This window comes from Tympanuchus pallidicinctus, unplaced genomic scaffold (assembly GCF_026119805.1).
Source record: "Tympanuchus pallidicinctus isolate F22 unplaced genomic scaffold, pur_lepc_1.0 scaffold13, whole genome shotgun sequence".
Taxonomy (NCBI): domain Eukaryota; kingdom Metazoa; phylum Chordata; class Aves; order Galliformes; family Phasianidae; genus Tympanuchus; species Tympanuchus pallidicinctus.
Window position 1 is genome coordinate 9,231,103 of NW_026294648.1, and position 11,903 is coordinate 9,243,005.

At 36.0% G+C, this 11,903-nt stretch overlaps 1 long non-coding RNA gene across 1 annotated transcript; it reads left to right on the plus strand.

The window, feature by feature from the left end:
- The first annotated feature begins 765 nt into the window (after positions 1-765).
- LOC128076111 (uncharacterized) lies at positions 766-11,252 on the plus strand. The gene is made up of 3 exons (XR_008204253.1): positions 766-886; positions 4,737-4,887; positions 11,075-11,252. It is a non-coding gene; the product is annotated as an uncharacterized LOC128076111 (long non-coding RNA).
- The last annotated feature ends 651 nt before the right edge of the window (positions 11,253-11,903 follow it).

Below are 11,903 nucleotides of genomic sequence, written 5' to 3' on the forward strand. Positions count from 1 at the left end.
TTGAGTTTGCTGTATAGTAGCTCAAACATCTGCAGTGTTCACTTATTCTGTAAGATAGCAAAAGGGATGATTTATCAAAATCCACCACAAGATCAATTTATAACAGCAAAATAGATGACTTTATTTGCCTGCCTTCAGAGCTATTGAGTAACCTACATGAGATGGTGTAACTGTAAAATATACAGCTTCGTAGAAGGCTTTTTCTGAAAAAATATTAGTGTTGCTAGTTTCTTTACCCAGATCTTGATAGAAGTGTCAGTTCAAGAAAGTATATCAATTTTAATAGGAAATTATTAATCCTTTGGGGTCTAGATGGAAGTTTGAAGGTAATTCCAGCTTTATTCTTGATGTATTTTCAAAATTTCAGTTATAAGAGCTCAGATTTCCAAAGGTATTTTAAGTGATATGGGACTAAGGCATACGAAGTGTTGATTGTCCATCTTCCAATCTAGAAGTCTGGAAATAAATGGCATTTTGTGGCCTCTTAGGTGTGGCCTCGTTGGTCTCTGCAAGAGAGCAGCAAGATGGTTTTCTACTGCTCTCTTCTAACACATTTTATGTTCCCCTAAGAATGGAAAAATAGAGATCTCATAGAACACGTAAATGAATAATAAGAAAAGAAAAAATAGACAGATACTTCATTCTCAACAAACTGTAAAGAATTATGCTGTAATCTGTATCACAGGGAGATAAAACAAGACAGGAATTATGCATTTTGATTTTACTGATCAGTTTTTAAAGAAATTAACTATTTCTAGCAGGTTTAAAGGTATGGATACAAAACTGCTCTGCCAAAATATTTTCTATAAGATTGACAGCTCACACACAACCAAATGGGATACACACCAGGAGTAACATACAGCTGGATTTACAGGTATTTGAGAAGGTGAGTGGAGGTCATGGAACTAACTGAGGGCCAGCTTTGTAAATCCTAATAAATGTTTAGCTGTTGTATTAGTGCTCAGACTTTAACATCACAGGAGAAAAGGTACTCAAGGAGCCTTAGAAAGTCTGGGTGAAACTAGAAATGGTATCACTGTGTTTGGTGAGTTGTGAAGAAAAACTGGCTTCAAGTTCTGATGCGGTATAAACACTCCTTGCCTGCTCTGTGCTGCATCATCTAGACAAGTCCCGTAGTTACGATATTGCCAACAGATTATTAACATTTTTTTTTTTTTGCCTTTTTTTTTCTTCCCCCATTACCAAAATCAGTACATGAAACAGTCAGTGGAATGGAAGGGAAAGGAGACAAGCATAAAATAAGAATCTGGGTATTTTTGGTGACGATGTTTCTTGACCGGTTTGGAAGTCTAGTAGAGTGTCTGAGATACCTATTACCAATTATTGCTCAGTTAAAAATGAAGAAAATAGGTAGAGAAGCACATTTTCATTAGATCTGTATCCTGGGAATGGATTTTTCAATTGATGCTTATGAAAGTCTATCCCCTCCATGCCCAAAAGGCAGGAAGTTATTCTAATTCTTTGATTTACTGATCATGCAGGGAATGATTAAGCCTCTGTATTTTCTGATAGGTGTAAATTAAAAAGGAATGTCAAATACCCAGCAAGCACATTGTTGAGTGTTTTTGTAGGTATGTGATTGCTTCTGTCTTTTATCTGAAGAAAAGTTTTAGATATCAAGGAGAAACAGTGCTGCACTTAGTGCATATTTATAACTTTTCATATGAGTCTCCAAACACCTGGAGACAGATAAATGCTAAACAATATTAACAGTATTAGTGTGAATCCCCTGAAGTTTGTTGTGTTCAACCCTTATGAAATACTGTGCTTACTGAGCATTAATGCTCATACAGTGTACTATTTTTGGATAATATCTAAATGTCATGTGAATACCTGAATTTGGACTTGAAGAAAGGCAGACATGTTCTAACACTCACATTTGTTTTTAACTATTTGTTATTTACTGTTATTTAGTTCACCTCTACCACTGTATATGATAAAGTATCAAGCAGAAACACCTTCTTGCCAGTGTTGCCAAATAAAAGGAGTTACCTCTATTACCAACCTATTCCAACCTCCAGCCCCCTAGTCATTTGATCAATTTCCTAATACAATAGATTGAGATTGCTCTGAATTAAGAATCCCAAACTGTTGTAAATTGAATTTATATGTCTATACATTTTCAGATAGATCTATAAACTGAACTGATTTCTCTATCTTTGCACAGCAAATCAGGGATAAAACCAGAAATAGAATCTAAGACTTCTGATTCTGTCTTTTTAGAACTAAGTAGTAGGTTTCAGTGTCTATAAATGCTTATTGTACAATCTGTAAAATAAAAAGAAATTATTTTAACAGATATTAAGGTAGAAGTATTACGGGATTGTTATGATATTGTAGTCTATTTTAGTACAGATAAGTCATTTAGAAAATAAAGCTTTCAAAAAGCATTGGTATACAAGTAAATACTTCACATATTTTGACTTACTATTTTCTCTTGGAGCTTTTTGAATCTCTTGAAAGTCTAATATACAATTTTTGGTCAGAGATGCCAGCTCTGAACTGCCTGGAACATCTTTTGTAGTCTAATTTAATTGCAGAGAAAATAGAAAACTCAGAAACTGAACAAGATTCCTCTGATATTTAAAAAAGCAAAGGTTTTAGTATTTTTATTTGTGAGTAGAGTACTAAATAAAATGTGATATTTCCTGATTATCCTGCTCTTGGAAGAGGTTCACACCTAATCAGTGTTTAACTAATTCCAGGTAATAAAATTGGAGGCCCTCAAAGTCAAATGTCAATGTCTGAATCTGCTGAAAAAAAAAAAAAAAAAAAAACCAAACAATTAAATCCTCAGCAGCTGGGGCAAAATCTCAAGTTACATGGGTAGTAAAAATGTCCCTCCATACAGCTTCCCATGCAAAGCCTGGATCACTTGAAAAATATTCTTATCACTGCCTTCCTTCAGCTGTTAGTTATGGTTGTGATGAGAATAAAGGTTACAAAGACTCTCAAACTCCATTTTCCAGTGAGGAAAACATCCCACTAGACAGCTTTGAATCAGCTACAAGGAATAAATCAAAATAATTACTGAAGGAGGGAAAAAGCCATGCAATTTTCAATCACTGAATTGCTATGAATCCTTTCCAAAATAAAGTCTAATTGACTGAAGCATTATTTGTCTTCAAGTCTTGTTATTGTTCCATGGTCAGGGAAGCTTATCATAAGTAACAAAGCTGAGTATCGGTATGAAATGAACCTGGCTTATATTAAATCCCCATCGAGTCTGTTTGCAGTAGATACCACCACCACCACCTTAACAGCCAAGTAAAAAGCCCAAGTTTTACAAAGCAGAAACAAAATTTACAAAGCTTGTTCAGTTTTCATTTACAGGCTTTTGTTTTTGTATGGACAAGTGATTCTTCCTGTTTAAATGATAAGTGACATGGGATTTTCCAGAACTCTTGTTTTAGCTTCACATCATCAAAATCAACTAGACTGGAATAGCAAGATGAGCAAGGCTGAGCCTGTTAGAAAAATCCATTATCCAGGGTGAAGGAAAGGGCTGCTTGTTTGCTTATATGACTTCTTTGGAATGTGCTCAAGATGAGATCTTATGGTTCCTGTTTTCTTCAGGTTAAAAACAAAAACAAAAACAAAAACAAACAAACAAAAAAAACCCTAAAAAATTATAAATTTCAAAAACCAGGTCAGTACTTTTAGATTAGTTTTGGTGTGCCCAGTTGAATGAACTTAGGATTTCTGAGTCCATAAAATGATTTTAAGAAGCGTTTATGATAAAATATGGTGATTTGAAAAATAATAGAAAAAATGGGGTTAGGTAAAAAATATTGAAGGAGAAGGGGAAGCACTTGCTTCCTAGTTTACTTTGAATAAACTGTGGCTGAAGTATTGGAGAGGCTACAGGCAACATCAAGACATATCAGCTGTACAGATGTTGTTTTTCAATAGTTCACCTCCTGCACTTCCCCTGCCAGCCTCTTTCGTAGAAGATTTTGTACTCTGACATTTTTTAATGCTGCTTTGATTTAATGCTTTGTCCTCTTTTTAGCTACAGTTGCCAATTTTGGCAAGCTGTTTGATGCTTTTGTTGTGTGAAATGGACAGGCCTTGAACATAAAGCTGGTGGCATCAAATTCTTTTAGATGATAACTTGTGTCAAAATCTAACTGCACTAAGCACAAATGCTGTATGAGCACTATGCTGTTGCAGCAGTATGTAGTGCCCAGTTGTTTTTGCTGCTGATGGGAGATGATTTTTGTTGCTGTTTATAAATTTGATGGTGAGAACAAAAGTTATCTGTTGTATCCTTGTGTCTTGCTGCTAGTGTTGTTTCTCCCAGTAAGCCTAAAAAATGTCTATAGTCAAAAGAACACAGTTGTTTCTCTACTTTTCAATATCTGCACAGATAGCTATGTTCACCTCTTCTGCTCCATGAGAATCATTTGGACACAATGGAAAACTGAGGTTTGAGAAAGGTGGGACAGTCTCATTCCTCATGATGCACATACAAAATGAAATTCAAGATGAGATGGTGACATGACATGGCATATAGCCTGAAGAGAGTGGAAAACCATAGAAATACCTTGAATAATTAGGATGGGATTATTAGTACATTTGAAAAAAAAAAAAACACACAAAAACAACACAAAGCAACAACAACAAAAAAAAACAACCCAACAACCTCTAAATCTGATTTTTATCTTTAGTTTTATTTTACCATCCATTTCAGAAGTAACTGTGTCTCATTTCAGGTCAAGTACTCCTTTGCATTCATGCTGATGTGTTTAAATCAACAGAACTGCTCAGTTTTCCCAGGACACTGATGATGAGTGCACACCATTGAGAAAGGGGCAGTGCTGAACAGAAAGTGGAGGGAGATGGTCCTATGTGTTCATCAGTAAGGTAAGAATTAGGGGTAACCTCAATGGTTGTTCCTTCGTCTACACTGTGCCTGAGAATCCTAGAAATACAAAACTCTTTGTGTTTAACCCCATTCCAAAATCTGCTGCAAGTTTTTTAGACCATTGTTCTGCCCATGTCATCTCACCCCAATTAAGGTTTGCAAAGGTGTAGCCCTCTCAGAGATGAGGGGAAAAGCCCAAAGGGATTTCACAAGCATATCTTCCTTACCAAAAGCTCTACTAAAAGTCCAGCTTGTTAACTGTGCTTTTGAAGGAGCTTCTAGAGATGATAACATTCCTGGAGACAGATGATTGTGGAAGGTGAGACCATTCCATTAGCTCTGCTCCGTGCAGCTGATTGGCAGCTATCCTTTCTTGTCACTGACCCATTCTTCTGCCTTGCCTCTAAGACTCAATACAGAGCAGTATAAATTCAGTCATGAAAAGAAAGTTGCTGGGATTTGTTGTTATTTAAAACAGAAGTGTTTTGTAATGACAGGCAATTAAAGAGACGGTGCTTTCTGAACATGACGTATCTCCTAGTAATGTCACTGCACATAATGGAAGCACCACACTGTGCAATGTGTGATGGCTTGTGATATGTCATGAGGCAATTTAGTTAGAAATTAACTTGTGTCTAATCTGATCAGTAGGCAGTTTCAGGTGATTCTGTCAATGCAAAGTGTTGGTGGAGGAATTAGTTTTTGTGGATGGGTAAGGGAAGTGACTATTTTATATATTTTTTAAGCTAGAGAAAACAACTTTGTTGTCTTTCTCTTGGAAATGCCTTTGGGTGAGACTTCTATAATTGCTAAACTTTTCTTTCAAGGAAAGAAAAGTGTAACAGAAATAGACATCTGAACAGCTGGATACAGTTGCATACACCCAGTTAATATATGTAGTGACATTATGGCCATACCTTAAATAACATAAATCAGTATGCCTGTACTGATTTTAGTGCATTTTCATTGCTCTGAATGTTTAAATTCCAGGTTTTTCTCTCTATAAATTTCATAATCATTTCACATGACCATAATGTTTTAGTCTTCAAATTTATTCCTTAGACAATGTTGACCAGGAGAAAACACTCAGTGATTTCATCTCTACTGATGATTTGGAAAATGTGTAACATATCAATAGAGATGTTTCTGTGCGTTCATTAGGAACTTGCCCCAGGCTACACAACAAATCTCTTTTCTTAGTATTTTTTCAATCTAAAATTTGTTGTTTAAAATGGACCTAGAAATGTTTTTCAGTTTACAAGGTGGAAGCAAAAATTTTTATTTACTCTCTAGATACAGAGATTATAAAAACAATATTTTGTTGAACCATAAAAATAGGTCAGCTGTTTACAGTTCTAAAGGGAAGAGCTGATGCGTTGGAATGTAAAGCACCATGTTGTTCTTTGTAACGTGGACATTGCAACCGTTCATGTTGACTGATATACAGAGATCTATATAGTTAAATAGTTACATGGACTTTGAAAGCAATTAAGGATTTTTGGTTCAACTGACAAATGAGTAGAGGACAAAATGATCTAAATGAAGAAATATTTAGGAAACAAAATGATAATAGATTTTTTTTTAATGCTGAAACTTGAAGTTTTAATATGCAAAATAAAAATGCAAACGTAAATTAACTTCCCTTTTTAAGTTCATATTCGTGTTAATTTGGCAGCATTTACCTGTCAGTATTTAACGTAAAACTATGGTGGTCTTTATCCTTCAGATCAAGCACATGTTTTGTGGTACTTCTGATGAAATCATTTACATCAGCGTCTAAAGCTCTGAAGCTAATATTTGCATTGAATATTATCTTGCTTCTCAAGTGTCCTTATTTAATTCAGTGGGACTTTTACTGGAGCAGGATATTCCTACAGTTGAAAGGTAATTGCAGAATTACCAGTTCCTTCGTCTAAAACTACGATCTAATTATGTGGGTTTTTTTAATTGAACAGTCTTGTCTACAGAGTTTGGGTCTTGATTTTTAACACACAGAAGGGGAGTTGGACTCATGCACAGCACTGAGGACATTTCCTTTAGTAACACAATTTTATTTTTCAAAGCCTAGGCAGAATTTTCTTCTTGGGAAAGATATTAATGTACATTGGAAAACTTCCCTCCTTTTGCACCTATACATTTCTACTAGTGCCAGTGTATGGCACTACCAGAATGTTAATCTGTGTCAATTAGTGTTAATTCCAGCAGTGAAAAAATGACCATTTTCCATGTTTTACTAAGGAGTCGAGATGGACCACCTGCTTCTGTTTAACAATGAAGGTTATTAGTGGCGGATGGCTTTTAATACCTACTGTGGCCATTTAAGTGTGTCAAATAACTGTCAGCTGCAGGAGACAGCGCTGTTGCAAAAAGAATGGCTCTGTGTTGGAAAACTGAATGCAGAAGGGTCGATGACCGTCAGAACCACTGAGGTTTTGTTGAGATCTCAAACCCTACTGAATTCACAAACCTTGCTGCTCCTTTATAAAGCCTAGCACATTTTCATTGTGCCCACTGGAAATGAATGTTCTCTCCATTACTGTAAGACCATATAAAATATAAACAGATACTCATAAATGGAGAAGCTATGAACTTTTCTCTATGCCAGTATGTTTTCGAGTTTCCTACACAATCCCAAACTGTAAAAGCAGCCTTGTCTGTATTTCCTGCTAGTAACCACTTAAGATTTTCTCCTCAAAAAACAGCAAACAAAAGCAAAACCAAAAACAAGAAAAAAAAAACAACCAAAAAAGAAAAGCACTAAATATGCTTCTTCTTTATGTTAGTGCCATGTATTTTATAGAACTCTGTATATATATTGAATCACAGAATCATAGAATCATTACAGTTGGAAAAGACCACTGAGATCATCTAGTCCAACCATCAACCCTCCACCATCATGCCCACTGAACCATACCCCTCATTAATACGTTATTAATTGGGAAAAAAAAAAAAAAAAAAGGCAAATAGACAGAGATTCTAGAGATACAAATAGAATGGGAAGTTTGAGAAATGGGAGTTAATTTATGAAGGAAATAACTATTTCATTGAATGTATATAAATGAAAGTCTACTAGTTTTTTCCAGAGCTTCTTTACACAATTAGCTCTTCCAGGAATCATGTGTAGTTGAGATTTTTCTTTTGTCCCTTGCCAGTTCTTTACATCTGGCTTATGTAGGTTTTGAGCATCTTAGCACTACCGTTATGTCATGATCCTTATACATTTGATTCAGCACAAGCCAGATTTCTGAAACAAGGCACTAGGTGCATGCATGAGATTAACAACTATGTTGTTATAAGGTCAGCAAACCATTCTTTCCATCCTGCCTGAGCACACTTTACAGCAGGTGATAAACTCCTATCTCGCTCTCCTGAAACAGTCAGTGAAAGGAAAAGTCTCTTTAACTCTTCCTCTGGTACACTTGTGATTATTTTTCTCCTATACTTATTTACAAAGGTCCATATTTAAAGAATTATATTTAAATCCCTCTGCTGGTTTGGTTTTAAAATACAACATAGTGCAGTTTCACCTGTCTTTTGTAGGCACCCCAAAGATGCTATGTGAACTCTGAACCAACTAGAAGCCACATTCATAGGGTTAATGAGGCATTCAACCCAGTCTAATAAGCTCATCTGGGAAGCAAGGACATTAACTCATGTTCAGAGTTGTGGTAGTGCAGACCTATTGCTTCTGGTCAGCTGAGAGAAGACGCACAGTACATCTGCTCAGTGTACATAGAGAATGTGTTCAGAATTACTTGAGAAGATAATGTACTTTGGGGGTAAACTTCTAGACACAGTGGAATCACTGAATCACAGAATCAGAGAATATCCTGAGTTAGAAGGGAACCATAAGGAACATTGAGTTCAGCTCCTGGCTACACAAAAGACCACACAAACAGACTGTGTGTCTGAGTGTGTTGTCCTTGGTAGTATGGACTCACTTTCTTTTTTACTCCAAATAGTTTAAATATGCAAAACATGTTCATCTGTCTATTAACACAGCAGTGAAATCTGTGAAGCTTGTCACAGAGGAAGGACTGTTTGTCTCACCATTCTTTTCATTTTGCAAACGAGACTGCATGCCAGGCCAAGGCCATGTGATATAATTCTTGGGCGTGACATCTCTCCATCAGTCATAGATGTGAGTAGAGTGAGTAGACAGCCATATTCTATTTAGTTTCTCCACCTTGAAGGGAGAATATCAGTATCATTTGAGTTACTTTTGATACAAGTATGGGTGAGAATAGGCAAAAATGAGAAAACAAAGTTTTTCCATGTAAGTGAGTTCTTGTGCCATGTTTCTACTTTCAACATTTATTTCTTTTCTTCCTTTTTTTCTTTTTTCTTTTTTAATCCAGACAGTTTTAAAAACAAAAACAAAAAAGACAACGAACAGAAAATACACAGTGGCACCAGAATCAAATTTGTTACCTTAACCATTGTATTTTTAGCAGTCCTGTGAAGTAGTAACCACAATCTTTACTGTGACTGACAGTGCTAATAAATCTCTCTGATGAGTAGGTTCAACTGCAGAATTGTGTAAATTGTTTTTAGAACAGAAAGGCAGGGCAGCCACTATTAAAAACTGTTTGAAAGGCCTTTTTTTTTTTTTTCATGAGATTACACAGTGAAACTTGAAAACACTTTGGGATATCCAAATGTGAAGAAAAAATTGTTTGAAAGGAAGTACTACTTAAAGGAAAAAAAAATCAAATAGTAATCAATGACCATTGTTCTAGAAGAGTTTTGTTGAAGAGGATAACACCAGGATAAAGCCTTCTCTTATGGGCATCCCAGACAAATTAGGAAATAAATAGCTGTTCACTGTTGAACATCGAATACCTGTGAGAGCTCAGTGTGGCCCCTTTACTGACTCACAAGAGCTCAGACAATTATTAAACTTTTATCATCTCACTCAACTTGCAGCTGAATTGTATAAGGCATGCTGTTGCTCACTGGTAATCGCAGGACCCTCTGTCAGTCATTTCTCTTTGATGATTTGCCTGCTTTCTTCTGCTCACAGCTCTCAGCACTCATGCTGTTTAGAGTTTTAATTTGCATGGTGCTGATTGGTATTCTTCATCCATAGTTTGTTTCTGTTCTGGTTTGTCCACATTTTAAAGTTTTTCTAAGGAGATTTTTCTCTCTTTTTTTTTTTCTTAACTTCATTCCCAAGATGTGTTTCACTTAAATTTTACATCTGTTTCTGTTTCTTGCTCTGTTAAAATGTAAAGCTGAAATTTTCCTTCCTGTAGGAGTAGTACTACTGAGTTCCATTTGACTGGTGAGAAAAGAAAATCATTTTCAAATGGTGTGCATTTTTTTTTAAAGAAATGCTTTTTCAATTTAAAGGCCGTATAAATTGGTGCACTGTAGTTGTAAAAGCCATGAATCTGGCTTTGCTAGTCAGTGAAATTCTTGTTCCTATTTTGGCTTTCAAAACCACTGCAAATCCATCTACATTTTACCATTTCAGTATGGCTAGACTAAGTACTGATTTCTCCCTGCTACTTGTCAAGGTGTGTATAGTCTAGGTTGTATTTAATCATGCGTCTTCCTAAGGTGACCTCTTTTCTGCAACAGTGTTGGCTCTGTCCTTCATTTTGTTGAGCTCTGTTCATTTCATATTCTATCCTTTTCACTTCTGTACTCTTTAGGGAATACTCTCATCTCATCACACAAGGGGCTTCACTGCTAATGAAAATCCCTAAGCATCACAATTAAAATTTACTCTGCTGTGCTCAGTGTATGAAAAAGAACAATGTGTGTTGCAGTTAATAATCTAGATCTCATTAAAACCAGCCTGACTTATTTCTTTCCGTGTCAAGTCAAAGTCATTTATGCACACACAGTAAAGTTATATGAAAAGGGTTAAACAGAATGAGCCACGTTCTGGCCTTAGTCTCACAGGAACCACAGACATCTGCTCCACTATAGTTCATAGCAGTAAAGATACTGCTCCAAAAGAAGCTGCTCCAGTGTTTCTTTCTTCAGATAGTCATAACATCCTTGCATCCTTGTGTCACTATTACAGAAAAGGAAGACTTAGTCCATCATTGTTTACCTCAATTTTCTTAATGGGCTGTTTGATAGGGCTGTGTAACCACTTTCCATGCTGAGATTTCTGCCATAAAAAAATCTTGAAATATTTTAGACTAAAAGCTTTTTTTTTTTTTTTCCCTCCAGAAAATCTATTGTGTCTATTCCTTGAATTGCTCTGACTGTAAAATGGAATGACTTTCTAAAACAAATTTCATTAGCAAGAGTAAATAAATGCTGACTGTATGAGAGATAAATGATACAGAAGCATTATCTGGGTCCAGCTGGGTAAATCTGAATCCTCTGTGATGGAAGTTTCTGTGATGTAAGTATTTCATGTGCCTGTGCATAACACTTTTTCATTCTTCCAATCTTTAAAAGTTCACTGAATTAATGGTAGTTTAGTAATGATAGAGGTCCAACTCACCTCAATTTATATCTAAACAACCTGCTATACTGTTCACAAAAGCTGCAGAGAAGCTGCAGTCCTGACTATGAATTATTTAAGTGGTGCACCTATTCAAGACCTTTCTGATGCTGGAAAGGAAGTCAGAACATGCCTTTGAGCCAATACTCCCCCATATCCTTCCTGTCCCAAATGATCTGAGCTTCTTCCCACTCACAGAATCTCAGTCAAGAATCTACCCCATTGACATTTCCTGAGGCTACTCACCAGGCACTGCTATAGCAGTGATGACTGTGACGTTCAATTTGTTTTTTATTCTTCCCTTTGGAATGCATCCATGAGTCAAATCTCCATCTCTGCCAAACTCAAATTCATGGCATCAGAGCTGATGCTTTGTCCATTTGGCTTCAAGCCTCTACATGGGCAGCAGTCAAATACCGTTAGCATTTATAAACTATGTTTCTCCATCTTCTCTACTAAAGCTACATGGAAAATTACCCAAATTCCATATACTTAAAAGGAAGATCCTTACTTGATCTCAATGCATGTGAGTATTCTGTATTTATATAT